The sequence below is a fragment of the Perca fluviatilis genome, chromosome 3 (assembly GCF_010015445.1).
Source record: "Perca fluviatilis chromosome 3, GENO_Pfluv_1.0, whole genome shotgun sequence".
In the NCBI taxonomy this organism is placed as follows: Eukaryota; Metazoa; Chordata; class Actinopteri; order Perciformes; family Percidae; genus Perca; species Perca fluviatilis.
The window spans coordinates 44785828-44800827 of NC_053114.1; positions in this window are offsets into that span (position 1 = coordinate 44785828).

Here is a 15000-nt window from a genome sequence, read left to right on the forward strand (position 1 = left end):
TGTATTATTTTGTTATTGTGTGTGTGTATGTGTGTGTGTGTGTGTGTTTATTTGTGTGTGTGTTGTTTTATTTTATTGATATTTTGTGTGTGTGTATTATTATTGTGTGTGTGTGTGTATTGTGTGTGTGTGTATTTGTGTGTGTGTTTGTTTGTGTGTGTTGTGTTGTTGTGTGTGTGTGTGTATGTGTGTCTGTGTGTATGTGTTTGTGTTTGTATGTGTGTTGTGTGTGTGTGTGTGTGTGTGTGTGTCTGTGTGTGTGTGTGTGTCTGTGTGTATGTGTGTATGTGTGTCTTGTGTGTCTGTGTGTCTGTGTGTGTATGTGTGTGTGTGTGTGTGTGTGTCTGTGTGTGTATGTGTGTGTGTGTGTGTGTGTGTGTGTGTGTGTGTGTGTGTGTGTGTGTGTGTGTGTGTGTGTGTGTGTGTGTGTGTGTGTGTGTTTCACAGGAAACACCGTCCAATAGCCCACAGCCCCTCCCACCTCTGGGCTCCACTGTTCAACCGTTCGGTATTTGTTTTTGTAACAAGACACAAGAAAAGAAGCGCTTTCTTCCAGCGGTGGAATGTAACTGAGTACATTTACTCCAGTACTTGTACTTCAGTACCAAATGTTGAGGTACTTGTACTTTACTTGAGCCTTTTCTTTTCGTGCCACTTTCTACTTCTACTCACTTTTTCTGGTGATTTTGGGTGTTATTTTGTGTCTCTGGTGCTTCCACACACATACAGACTTGGAAATAAAATCCATCCATGGTGTTCTGAGTGAGATACGGTTTCTGAATGTGTCGAGCTGGTCACGGCTTTCTACGTCACTAGCCGAAACGAGGGGCCTAGGGGGCTAACCGTTAGCATGCTAGCTCATTCTCAATGGCAAAACACTGCTACAACACACACACATTCACCCTAATCTATAAAATAAATTGTATAGAACTACTTCCATGTCCCTGTTCTGCAGGTATTCCACGCAAAGTGTGAAGTGCGCCCCGGCTAATCCTGCCTTGTACTGACTGAAGTTAGAGAAACAGCTAGCTAGCTCATGTAGTCCTTACCTAGCTACTGAGCATGTAGTCTTATGGTGCGTTCTTTTTGTCCACCGAAGTCGTTTTACGAGTTGTTTTCCGGAGTTACGACCCGGAAGTTGCAAAAAGAACGCCCCCGAGGTCGTATTTACAAGTCGTCTGAACTCAGAGGACCCCGAGCTCACTTTCAAAGATGGTTACGTCGTGCATCACACGTAGTAAACATTGTGGTTTTCTACAGTTTTAAGCACTTTTGTCTTTGTTGTAACCAAATGAAGAAGTCGTACACATAGCGCTGTATACTGCTACCTATAGACATGTCTCTACAGTCTTATTAGGAGTTAAACATAGCGCTGTATACTGCTACCTATAGGCATGTCGCTACAGTCTTATTAGGAGTTAAACATAGCGCTGTATACTGCTACCTATAGGCATGTCTCTACAGTCTTATTAGGAGTTAAACATAGCGCTGTATACTGCTACCTATAGGCATGTCTAAGCAGTCTTATTAGGAGTTAAACATAGCGCTGTATACTGCTACCTATAGGCATGTCTCTACAGTCTTATTAGGAGTTAAACATGGCGCTGTATACTGCTACCTATAGGCATGTCTCTACAGTCTTATTAGGAGTTAAACATAGCGCTGTATACTGCTACCTATAGGCATGTCTCTACAGTCTTATTAGGAGTTAAACCAGAGCGCTGTATACTGCTACCTATAGGCATGTCTAAGCAGTCTTATTAGGAGTTAAACATGGCGCGCTGTATACTGCTACCTATAGACATGTCTCTACAGTCTTATTAGGAGTTAAACATAGGCGCTGTATACTGCTACCTTAAGGCATGTCTCTACAGTCTTATTAGGAGTTAAACATAGCGCTGTATACTGCTACCTATAGGCATGTCTCTACAGTCTCATTAGGAGTTAAACATAGCGCTGTATACTGCTACCTATAGACATGTCTCTACAGTCTTATTAGGAGTTAAACATAGCGCTGTATACTGCTACCTATAGACATGTCTCTACAGTCTTATTAGGAGTTAAACATAGCGCTGTATACTGCTACCTATAGACATGTCTCTACAGTCTTATTAGGAGTTAAATACCGCCTGATTAGTTATTTTGTAGCTTGTGCAGCTGAGACGCTCGGTTGCTATATGACAACAACGGCTTTAAGCCGAGCCTTGAGCAGAAAGCAGAGCAGTAGCCTAACGTTAACGTTAATCAAAACGTAATTTTCATGCATCAAACTGTGAAATATAGTTGTGTAATATGTCAATAACTGGGTGAATAGAATCCTAAATGTTACTAAAAATGTTACAAAAATCCATCTTTTCTCCAACTCGTAATATTGTGTGACAAAAAGAGCTACTAGTTGTGATTACAAGACAAAAAGAACGCACCATTACCTAGCTACTGAGCATGTAGTCCTTACCTAGCTACTGAGCATGTAGTCCTTACCTAGCTACTGAGCATGTAGTCTTACCTAGCTACTGAGGATGTAGTCTTACCTAGCTACTGAGCATGTAGTCTTACCTAGCTACTGAGCAATTGGTCCTTACCTAGCTACTGAGCATGTAGTCCTTACCTAACTACTGAGCATGTAGTCTTACCTAGCTACTGAGCATGTAGTCTTACCTAGCTACTGAGCATGTAGTCTTACCTAGCTACTGAGCATGTAGTCCTTACCTAGCTACTGAGCATGTAGTCTTACCTAGCTACTGAGCATGTAGTCTTACCTAGCTACTGAGCATGTAGTCCTTACCTAGCTACTGAGCATGTAGTCTTACCTAGCTACTGAGCATGTAGTCCTTACCTAGCTACTGAGCATGTAGTCTTACCTAGCTACTGAGCATGTAGTCTTACCTAGCTACTGAGCATGTAGTCCTTACCTAGCTACTTAGCATGTAGTCTTACCTAGCTACTGAGCATGTAGTCCTTACCTAGTTACTGAGCATGTAGTCTTACCTAGCTACTGAGCATGTAGTCTTACCTAGCTACTGAGCATGTAGTCTTACCTAGCTACTGAGCATGTAGTCTTACCTAGCTACTGAGCATGTAGTCTTACCTAGCTACTGAGCATGTAGTCCTTACCTAGCTACTGAGCATGTAGTCTTACCTAGCTACTGAGGATGTAGTCTTACCTAGCTACTGAGCATGTAGTCTTACCTAGCTACTGAGCATGTAGTCTTACCTAGCTACTGAGCATGTAGTCTTACCTAGCTACTGAGGATGTAGTCTTACCTAGCTACTGAGCATGTAGTCCTTACCTAGCTACTGAGCATGTAGTCCTTACCTAGCTACTGAACATGTAGTCTTACCTAGCTACTGAGCATGTAGTCTTACCTAGCTACTGAGCATGTAGTCCTTACCTAGCTACTGAGCATGTAGTCCTTACCTAGCTACTGAACATGTAGTCCTTACCTAGTTACTGAGCATGTAGTCTTACCTAGTTACTGAGCATGTAGTCTTACCTAGCTACTGAGCATGTGCGAGTGACAACAAAGATGCTACAGAAGAGGTCTCACTCTGTAGCTAAAACAGAGAGCTGAACACAGGGTGAAAAGAGGAGCTCCAGCAATGTGCAGTACAACAAAAATATGGTGTTTTTTCTTAATTAAACCATGTAAACCTATTCTGGTACAACCTCTAAATACAATTATGAACCTGAAAATAAGCAGAATGGGCGCTTTAACACAATTATATAGCAGAAGTTAAGTATGTTACTGGGTGACAGTAGTGTAGTCGTGATACGCAGATATACTCAGTATACCCTCTAAGAAAGCTCCAGTATTTCCATATACCCAGTTAAAAATGCCCAATGACACGCTACAACATACTTTCCATTATATGTTTGATATATTTTGAATTGTCATCTGTGTTTTTTGTCCTTCATGTAGGCTAAATAAAGGGATTTCCACCGTAAATTGGTGCATAAAAGTGTGTCCAAAAACAGGAAATGAAGTCGTTGACGCTCAAAACTTCCCTGGGGGAGGACAGGCTAAAAAAAAATCATGTTTCAACATGTCTTTGCATTCCGGCACTTTTTTAGTCGTTTTTTGTCGCTTTTTGTTTAGTTTCAGTTGTTGTTTTTCAGATTTTTATGTCGCTTTGTTTGTCTGATTGTCACTTTTTGTCACTTTGCTGTTTTTGACGCCTTTTCTGAAGTGTTCAACAACTTTTTCCACCACTAACAACAAATTATAAACACTAGTTTCACACTTATTCTTGGAATTCGTGGTCAATAAACCTCATTTTTTATGAAATCATACCTCGTTGTTTGAGTTTAAAAAGCAAAAATATGCTATAATATTAAACAAAACTCCCAAAATGTAATGAAAGAAACTGAAACTGATCTTTAATTTACATTATGAGGAGTGCTGTATGGATCAATCCACGTTATTTTGGGGGTAATTTGCTTGAAAGAAACCTATATTTGACTTTGACTTGGTATTCAAGACTTGCGATTTGACTTTGCCTTGAGACAGATGACTAGAAAGGACTTGACTTTTTATTAATGTAACAGCCAGGCCGTATTCTTTTGTTCAAGGTATTGAGATTAAAAGGCAGCGGTGGTTAGTCGCGAGAAGAAACCTCCGCTGCCTATCGTGGGCCAGTCTCCGCGGAGCTCAGCCAGCTTGATGTAAACCTAGCACCCTTGTGTTGACTTCAGGTCACATTGACCCGTTTTCAATTTATGTTTTATATCAGAAAATATGGGATGTAGAAATAAAAACAAAAAAATTTGAAAATGTGTAAAAAAAAAAATTAAAAAATAAAAAATGGGAAAAAAAAAAAAAAAAAAAAAAAAAAAAAAAGCAAAAAAAAAAAAAAAAAAAAAAAATGAAGGAAATAATAAAAAAAATAGTGTTTTGGGCGGGTGCCCGGTTCTTTTTTTTTTTTGCCTGAAAAACCCCCCCCCCCCCCCCAAAACAACACACAACCCCCACACAACCCCACCGTGCTGCTCCGCCCTGCGTGTTTTTTTGCCTTTTTTTTGTGCTGTTTTTTTTTTTGTGTTTTTTTTTTTTGGTTTTTACCTTCCCCCCGCTCCCTTCCCCCTTTTTCTCCCCTTTTCTTTTTTTTTTTTTTTTTTTTTTTTTTTTTTTTTTTCTCTTTTTTTTTTTTTTTTTTTTTTTTTTTTTTTTTTACCCCCCCCCCCTGATTATGCGGCACGTTTTCTTAAAAAATGCGATGGAATATGCTATATATGATATTTATGCAGTTTTATGCGATGAAACTGCAAAAACTGCGGTTTGATGAAAAAGAGAAAAAGGGGGCAAATAGATGCTCTTGTGTGAAGTAAACGCAACATTTTTCTTTTCATTTTTCTTCCTGCTAAGATATTATATATATGGGACTTTTTTGCAACGAAAATGCGGGGATTATGAAATCATGCAAGCCCCGGCTATTTGAAAAATGCGCCCGGCATAAATATGCAGACTTTAGCTGATTATGCGTTGAATTATGTGATCGCATAATCGCGTTTTTCTGGAGGGACTGAGTAATGAAGTTTTTTGCTGCAATATTGAAAATAAAGCAATACTTTTCATGACGACAAACGTCTTTTTAAACTGATTAGGAATGTAAAAACTGGGGTAGATCTAAGAATTTCGTGTGACTCGACACCGCGACTTGAGACTTGCTGGTGACTTGTGACATGTGTGACTTACTCCCACCTCTGGCAGAAAGCTCCAGCTTCTGTCTTTCGCTATGAAAACACCTCATAAACACTCACATAAAAATTAGCATATCTCAAGAACTAAAACATAATATAACTTCTGGAGTGTTGAGAAATATTCTGTTCATTTTTTCTCGTTTAGAAATCTTTTTGGATCAAAATGTTTTGCGTGTTTATTAAGTAAAAGTTGATGAAAACGGATGTCTGATTTTTTTTGATTTTTTGATTTAAGACACAATTTCAATACTTGTATTAATGATTATGGGATATTAAGCTTTTAGCTCGGGTTGTGCTGATTTTAGGGATATAAAGCATTTGAATATACTGCAGGAAATGACATCACAATAAGCAAATATTTAGGCACTGGCGAACCTTTCTATTGCAGAGTTCAAAGGGTGAAGTAGTCTATCAGTCATACTGTATGTGCAGTGAGTAAACTGGGGGGGGGGGGGGGGGGGGGGGGGGGGGGGGGGGGGGGGGGGGGGGGGGGGGGGGGGGGGGGGGGGAGCGGGTGTGTGTGTGTGTGTGTGTTTGTGTGTGTGTGTGTGTGTGTGTGTGTGTTGGTGTGTGTGTGTGTGTGTGTATGCACGCGTGCATGCATGCGTGGTGTGTGTGTGGGTCTATTTGTGTGTGTGTGTGTGTGTGTGTGTGTGTGTGTGTGTGCATGAGTGGTGTGTGTGTGGGTCTGTGTGTGTGTGTGTGCGTTCATGCGTGCATGCATGACTGTGTGTGTGTGTGTGTGTGTGTGTGTCTCTTTAAGCAGTTCAAACAGCAGAGCGTCTCAGTGTTTGTTCACTCTGTTAATAAGTAAAGCAGCAGCAGGAACAGCACTCGTCACACACAGAGTCTGAACCTGAACGCACGGCAGTCTGCTCAGCTCTCACAGGTACGTTTATACACACTTTATTTCCTTTCATCTGCACGCCAACACGGATAATTTTCTCTATATTTCTATCAGAAATAAACTCTCTTTGAGTCTGTAACAGTCACAGGTTCAGACTCAATCGTTCTCCCCTCCTTTGGCTGTCTGAAGTCATTAAAACATTAAAAATATTCAAATGATAAGTGTAAGAAACCTAATCTTTGGGACTTATTTTATTAGATGTTTCGCAGACGACTGTTTTATTTATATTGAGTATCAGAATATAAGAATATTAAAGTACAGATATGTCAACAAACACACCGCACAGACACCACTAAAACATGGGAAATGTTTTCAAATGTTAGGCATTAGAAAACTGATCTGAGACTTATTATATGAGATGTTTTTCAGAAACATTTATTTTGAGTGTCAGAAATAAAGGATATGAAAGTACAGATGTGTCAACAAACACATGAGTCTTTACCACACGGACACCGCTTATGGAAACTATTAAAACAATGAAACAACTTCACATTATGTTGGAGAAAACTGCAGGAATATCACAGACACACAGACAGACATATTTGTGTACAGTATAGCAATGGTGCGTGTGCATTTATGGCATTTGGAAGAGAAATTCACTTCATAATAGATAGCAGATGACACATGCAGTTTTTGTTTTCAGAGATATCAAACAGGAAAACAAACATGGAAACCAAGAATTCAAACAGAGGTGCATTTTGGTTTGCAGACATTTCATATGTGATGAAAACATACACGATCATTTATACAATAATATCAATATCATATCAATGTGTGTGGATACAGGAACATGTGTTTTGGGATGTTGTGAAAGCGTAAACCTAGTGTAGTAAAGGCTAGTGTGCCAGAGTCTGGTAGGACCAGGCTAGTGTGCCAGAGTCTGGTAGGACCAGGCTAGTGTGCCAGAGTCTGGTAGGACCAGGCTAGTGTGCCAGAGTCTGGTAGGACCAGGCTAGTGTGCCAGAGTCTGGTAGGTACAGGCTAGTGTACCAGAGTCTGGTAGGACCAGGCTAGTGTACCAGAGTCTGGTAGGACCAGGCTAATGTACCAGAGTCTGGTAGGACCAGGCTAATGGACCAGAGTCTGGTAGGACCAGGCTAGTGTACCAGAGTCTGGTAGGACCAGGCTAGTGTGCCAGAATCTGGTAGGACCAGGCTAGTGTACCAGAGTCTGGTAGGACCAGGCTAATGGACCAGAGTCTGGTAGGACCAGGCTAATGGACCAGAGTCTGGTAGGACCAGGCTAGTGGACCAGAGTCTGGTAGGACCAGGCTAATGGACCAGAGTCTGGTAGGACCAGGCTAATGTACCAGAGTCTGGTAGGACCAGGCTAATGGACCAGTGTCTGGTAGGACCAGGCTAGTGGACCAGAGTCTGGTAGGACCAGGCTAATGGACCAGAGTCTGGTAGGACCAGGCTAGCACACACAGACACACACACTAACACACACACACGCAGGCACACACACAGACACAGACACGGACAGACCACACACACACACACACACACACACACACACACACACACGCACGCACACACCCACACACACACACACACACACACACACACACAGGACCAGGCACAGTGCTGTGGAGGAAGGTCTGAGTTAGTCCACACAGCATTCCTGGATGGGAGTAAAACCTGCTCTGGTTTATTGGCATTTCTTTAAACCAATCACAATCATCGTGGGCGGGGCTAAGCTCTGGACAGAGCCACGGTGCCTCTGCTAAATAGCCTCAGGAAGGATGTGTTTTGGTGGAACATGTGGACGTTCAGAAGTAGTTTTAGTCGTGCACAAGGGCGTAACTTTGGGTTCAACATTGGGTGGGGGAGGTTATAACTATCTAGGGAGGTCCTGGGACATGCCTGCATGAAAAAACCCAACAACAATGACAAAAGGTGACAAATGTCAGAAAGAGCAACAAAAACTTTGGAAAAAAATGCAACAAACACCTTAAAAATTGTCACAAAAAAACCTTGAAAAAGGCGGCAAAAACTCCGGCCTGTGGCAGTAAAGGCAAATGTGCGCTGGCAGTCTAAATGAGAAAAGAGAAGTGAAAGATAATAAAAAAGAAAAGACAAATATTTTGTTGAAAAACATTGAAAAAAATGGGACAAAATGACACGTCAAATGTCTTGATTAATCGACAAAAACAATCAGAAAAACACGGCCAAAACAGCGAAAGAAAAGCGACAGAAACGTCGGAAATGCGACACATTTTTGAGAGAAAAATAAAATCGAAAGAAGAGTTGTAAAAGGTGGCAAAAATGTAGTAAAAATAACCCGACAAAAATGTAGAAAAAAATGTCCCAAAAACAACAAAAAAACAACAATAAAAAAGAGTTGGAAAATGTAGAAAAAAAATCAAAGAACAAAATCTAAAAAAGAATCGTCCAAAAAATCTATAAAAATTATGAAAAAAGTGTAAATAAAAAGCATTCAAAGTATCAATACAAAAATAAATAAAAAGCATTAAAAAAGCAATAAAAAGCATTCAAAGTATCGGGGAAAAAACGCATTTGGAACCGTCACTATGAACGTAAATAGTCGTAAAAATAATAGAGCCGGGGCGGCTGTGGTAGAGAGGTCGCCTGCCAATCGGAAGGTTGGTGGTTCGATCCCTGGCCCTGCAGTTCTGTCAAAGATTTCTGAAAGAGAGTGTAAGTGTGTGTGAATGTGAGTGTGTGAGCGTATCGGGAAAGCATGTTAAACCGCCGCTAGTGTGTGATGTGTGTTGAGAATGGTTGTGTACTATGTTAAATTCTCAGGTATTGGTTTGAAGACAAGAAACTTAATAAAAATCTGTTTACATTTACATTGCTAGTTGGGAAAAAAAAAAGAACCTATGGGGGGGTGGGTTTTCAGAGAGGACAGTCTGGTTTTTAAATGCTCACAGAGACTCTGACCTTTGACCTTCCACCAATCATTGGTCTCGTTAATGACCAGAGAAACTGATTTACATGAAGCCTCATCAGGTTTCTGCACTAAAATGCAAAATGTAACGTTGTTGAACCGGCTCTGTGTCACCGCTGTGTTGTTTGACTGATAACATCATTTTTACTGTTTAAATATTTAAATATGCTCCAGGTGTCACAGTGAAACCAAACAGCTGACGGCACATTTACCGTCTGCACACGCTCACACGGTAGTTTATTGTAAACTGAAGCCTATGTTAGTGTTCTTGAATGAATCTACGTTGCTCCAAGCAACTTTTGGTTTTTCTGGGGTCAAAATGTTTGAAAAAATTCACATTTTTCGCTTTTTTGACATTTTTTTTAAAGCTTTTTCCATGTTTTTGTCACTTTTCCGGACGTTTTTGTCACTTTTTTCTGTGACTTGACATTTTTTTAAAGGTCCCATGGCATGAAAATGTCACTTTATGAGTTTTTTTTAACATTAATATGAGTTCCCCCAGCCTGCCTATGGTCCCCCAGTGGCTATAAAAAGGTGATAGGTGTAAACCGAGCCCTGGGTATCCTGCTCTGCCTTTGAGAAAATGAAATCTCAGATGGGCCAATCAGGAATCTTCTCCTTATGAGGTCATAAGGAGTATTAGGGGACCACTAAGCTCTATATAAAAGAGACTTCAGATACAGTATTAGGGGACCACTACGGTCTATATAAAAGAGACTTCAGATACAGTATTAGGGGACCACTAAGGTCTATATAAAAGAGACTTCAGATACAGTATTAGGGGACCACTAAGGTCTATATAAAAGAGACTTCAGATACAGTATTAGGGGACCACTAAGGTCTATATAAAAGAGACTTCAGATACAGTATTAGGGGACCACTAAGACCTATATAAAAGATACTTCAGATACAGTATTAGGGGACCACTAAGGCCTATATAAAAGAGACTTCAGATACAGTATTAGGGGGCCACTAAGGCCTATATAAAAGAGACTTCAGATACAGTATTAGGGGACCACTAAGGTCTATATAAAAGAGACTTCAGATACAGTATTAGGGGACCACTAAGGTCTATATAAAAGAGACTTCAGATACAGTATTAGGGGACCACTAAGGCCTATATAAAAGAGACTTCAGATACAGTATTAGGGGGCCACTAAGGCCTATATAAAAGAGACTTCAGATACAGTATTAGGGGACCACTAAGGCCTATATAAAAGAGACTTCAGATACAGTATTAGGGGACCACTAAGGTCCATATAAAAGCATCCAAAGAGCACCATGTCATGGGACCTTTAAAGCTTTTTCCATGTTTTTGTCACTTTTTTGACATTTTCTTCCTACATTTTTCAACGTTCTATTATCAATTTTTCTTTACATGCTATAAAATTGAATAAAACTCCCAAATCCAATGAAAGTAGTGAACTGATCATGTATTAAACTTGTGAAGAGCGTTGTATGAAACCATCCACGTTATTTTGTTTTCAAATTTGGTTGAAAGAAACCCAAATTTCTGATGTAAAAACTTTTTGAAAATGGGTCAAAATTGACCCAAAGACAACAGGAGAGTTAACTTATTTTGGTGTCTAAAACCCTCACATTTTCTTTAACTTTCTGTTTGGTTTTTAATACTTTTTAATGTCTCTATCCAGAGCAATGGGATCTGATGGTCCATTTTAACTGTCTATGGAGCTTAGTCACTATGTTGGATGTTTTTAAATGTTATTTATAATTGTTAATTATTGACTGGTGCTGAGAGAGTGCCAACGCACATTGTATTTCATTGCTGTGGTACTCTGCACTAATATGCATATGAAAATAAACTTTAACTGAACTGATTGTCAAGCAAGGTCAACAAAGAGTTGATTTAATGCCAAAGATTAACTCTTTTGACGTCTGTGATACTATTTAATTTAACTTTTATCAATCTTTTGTTGAATGCCTTCTAACGTTCTCTTTAATCTGCTGGTTTAGTAGTCAGTGAAGGACGAGAACCGCCTAGTGAAGCCTCAAGATTATTGGAGTTCAACAGAGGGTCTTGGGTGGGAGCGTTCCTATGTTCCCACATTTCTGAGATTTTTTTCAAAAATTAGGCCCTATGTTCCCACAGTTCCAACATTTCTAAGATTTCTTCCCCAAAATTAGGCCCTATGTTCCCACAGTTCCCACATTTCTAAGATTTTTTTTAAAAATTAGGCCCTATGTTCCCACAGTTCCAACATTTCTAAGATTTCTTTTAAAAATTAGGCCCTATGTTCCCACAGTTCCCACATTTCTAAGATTTTTTTTAAAAATTAGGCCCTATGTTCCCACAGTTCCCACATTTCTAAGATTTTTTTTAAAAATTAGGCCCTATGTTCCCACAGTTCCCACATTTCTAAGATTTTCTTTTAAAATTAGGCCCTATGTTCCCACAGTTCCAACATTTCTTAGATTTCTTCCCCAAAATTAGGCCCTATGTTCCCACAGTTCCAACATTTCTTAGATTTCTTACCCAAAATTAGGCCCTATGTTCCCATGGTTCCCACATTTCTAAGATTCTTTTTAAAAATTAGGCCCTATGTTCCCACAGTTCCCACATTTCTAAGATTTTTTTTTAAAATTAGGCCCTATGTTCCCACAGTTCCAACATTTCTTAGATTTCTTCCCGAAAATTAGGCCCTATGTTCCCACAGTTCCAACATTTCTTAGATTTCTTCCCCAAAATTAGGCCCTATGTTCCCACAGTTCCCACATTTCTAAGATTTTTTTTAAAAATTAGGCCCTATGTTCCCACAGTTCCAACATTTCTTAGATTTCTTCCCCAAAATTAGGCCCTATGTTCCCACAGTTCCAACATTTCTAAGATTTCTTCCCCAAAATTAGGCCCTATGTTCCCACAGTTCCCACATTTCTAAGATTTTTTTTAAAAATTAGGCCCTATGTTCCCACAGTTCCAACATTTCTAAGATTTCTTTTAAAAATTAGGCCCTATGTTCCCACAGTTCCCACATTTCTAAGATTTTTTTTAAAAATTAGGCCCTATGTTCCCACAGTTCCCACATTTCTAAGATTTTTTTTTTTAAAAAATTAGGCCCTATGTTCCCACAGTTCCCACATTTCTAAGATTTTCTTTTAAAATTAGGCCCTATGTTCCCACAGTTCCAACATTTCTTAGATTTCTTCCCCAAAATTAGGCCCTATGTTCCCACAGTTCCAACATTTCTTAGATTTCTTCCCCAAAATTAGGCCCTATGTTCCCACAGTTCCCACATTTCTAAGATTTTTAAAAATTAGTATGTTACAGTTCCAACATTAAATTTTTTAAAAATTAGGCTATGTTCCACAGTTCCCACATTTCTAAATTTTTTAAAAATTAGGCCCTATGTTCCCACAGTTCCCACATTTCTAAGATTTTTTTAAAAATTAGGCCCTATGTTCACAGTTCCCACATTTCTAAGATTTTCTTTTAAAATTAGGCCCTATGTTCCCACAGTTCCAACATTTCTTAGATTTCTTCCCCAAAATTAGCCCTATGTTCCCACAGTTCCAACATTTCTTAGATTTCTTACCCAAAATTAGGCCCTATGTCCCATGGTTCCCACATTTCTAAGATTCTTTTTAAAAATTAGGCCCTATGTTCCCACAGTTCCCACATTTCTAAGATTTTTTTTTAAAATTAGGCCCTATGTTCCCACAGTTCCAACATTTCTTAGATTTCTTCCCGAAAATTAGGCCCTATGTTCCCACAGTTCCAACATTTCTTAGATTTCTTCCCCAAAATTAGGCCCTATGTTCCCACAGTTCCCACATTTCTAAGATTTTTTTTAAAAATTAGGCCCTATGTTCCCACAGTTCCAACATTTCTTAGATTTCTTCCCCAAAATTAGGCCCTATGTTCCCACAGTTCCAACATTTCTTAGATTTCTTCCCCAAAATTAGGCCCTATGTTCCCATCCCACATTTCTAAGTTTTTTAAAAATTATATGTCACATCCACATTCTAAGATTTCTTAAAAATTAGGCCCTATGTCCCACAGCCCAATCTAGTTTTTTAAAATTAGGCCTTGTTCCCACAGTTCCACATTTCTAAGTTTTTAAATTATTACTTTCTATTTTCTTAATACCCTATGCACACAACATTTCATTTCTCCCATAGCCTTGTACATTTCAAATTACCCTATGTTCCCCCTCCTTTCTAATTTTAAAATAGGCTGCCCACAGCAACATTTCTTAGATTTCTTCCCAAAATTACTATACTCCCCAAGCCCTCATCAATAAATATCACACAACATTTCTAGATTTCTTCCCAAAACATCAACCACATATCCCACTCCACACCCCCAATCCCCATTACCTATTTCACACCAACATTAATTTCCCTAATAGCTATACCCCACAGTTCCCACATTTCAAGATTTTTCAAAAGGCATATAGTCCCACAGTTCCCACATTTCTAAGATTTCTTCCCCAAAATTAGGCCCTATGTTCCCACATTTCTGAGATTCTTTTCAAAATTAGGCCCTATGTTCCCAAATTTCCTTTTTTATAAATTTGTATCAGATTTTATTCCCCTAACCCTAATCCTAAAAAATGCTGTGGGAGGATAGGGCTTAAATTGAAGGGATATGTAGGAACACAAGACCTAATTTTGAAAATGTCCTAGAAATGTGGGAACATAGAACTGTGGGACCATAGGGCTGTGGGAACATAGGGCTGTGGGAACATAGAGCTGTGGGAACGTAGGACTGTGGGAACATAGGGCTGTGGGAACATAGGACTGTGGGACCATAGAGCTGTGGTAACATAGAGCTGTGGGAACATAGGGCTGTGGGAACATAGAGCTGTGGGAACATAGGACTGTGGGACCATAGAGCTGTGGGAACATAGGGCTGTGGGAACATAGAGCTGTGGGAACATAGGGCTGTGGGAACATAGAGCTGTGGTAACATAGGGTTGTGGGACCATAGAGCTGTGGGAACATAGGGTTGTGGGACCATAGAGCTGTGGGAACATAGAGCTGTGGGAACATAGGACTGTGGGAACATAGAGCTGTGGTAACATAGGACTGTGGGAACATAGAGCTGTGGGAACATAGGGCTGTGGGAACATAGAGCTGTGGTAACATAGGACTGTGGGAACATAGGGTTGTGGGAACATAGGGCTGTGGGACCATAGGGTTGTGGGAACATAGGGCTGTGGGAACATAGGGCTGTGGGAACATAGGGTTGTGGGAACTTAGGACTGTGGGAACATAGGGCTGTAGGAACATAGAACTGTGGGAACATAGAACTGTGGGACCATAGGGCTGTGGGACCATAGAGCTGTGGGACCATTAGACTGTGGGAACATAGGGCTGTGGGAACATAGAACTGTGGGAACATAGGACTGTGGGAACATAGAGCTGTGGGAACATAGGACTGTGGGAACATAGGACTGTGGGAACATAGAACTGTGGGAACATAGGACTGTGGGAACATAGAGCTGTGGGACCATAGGACTGT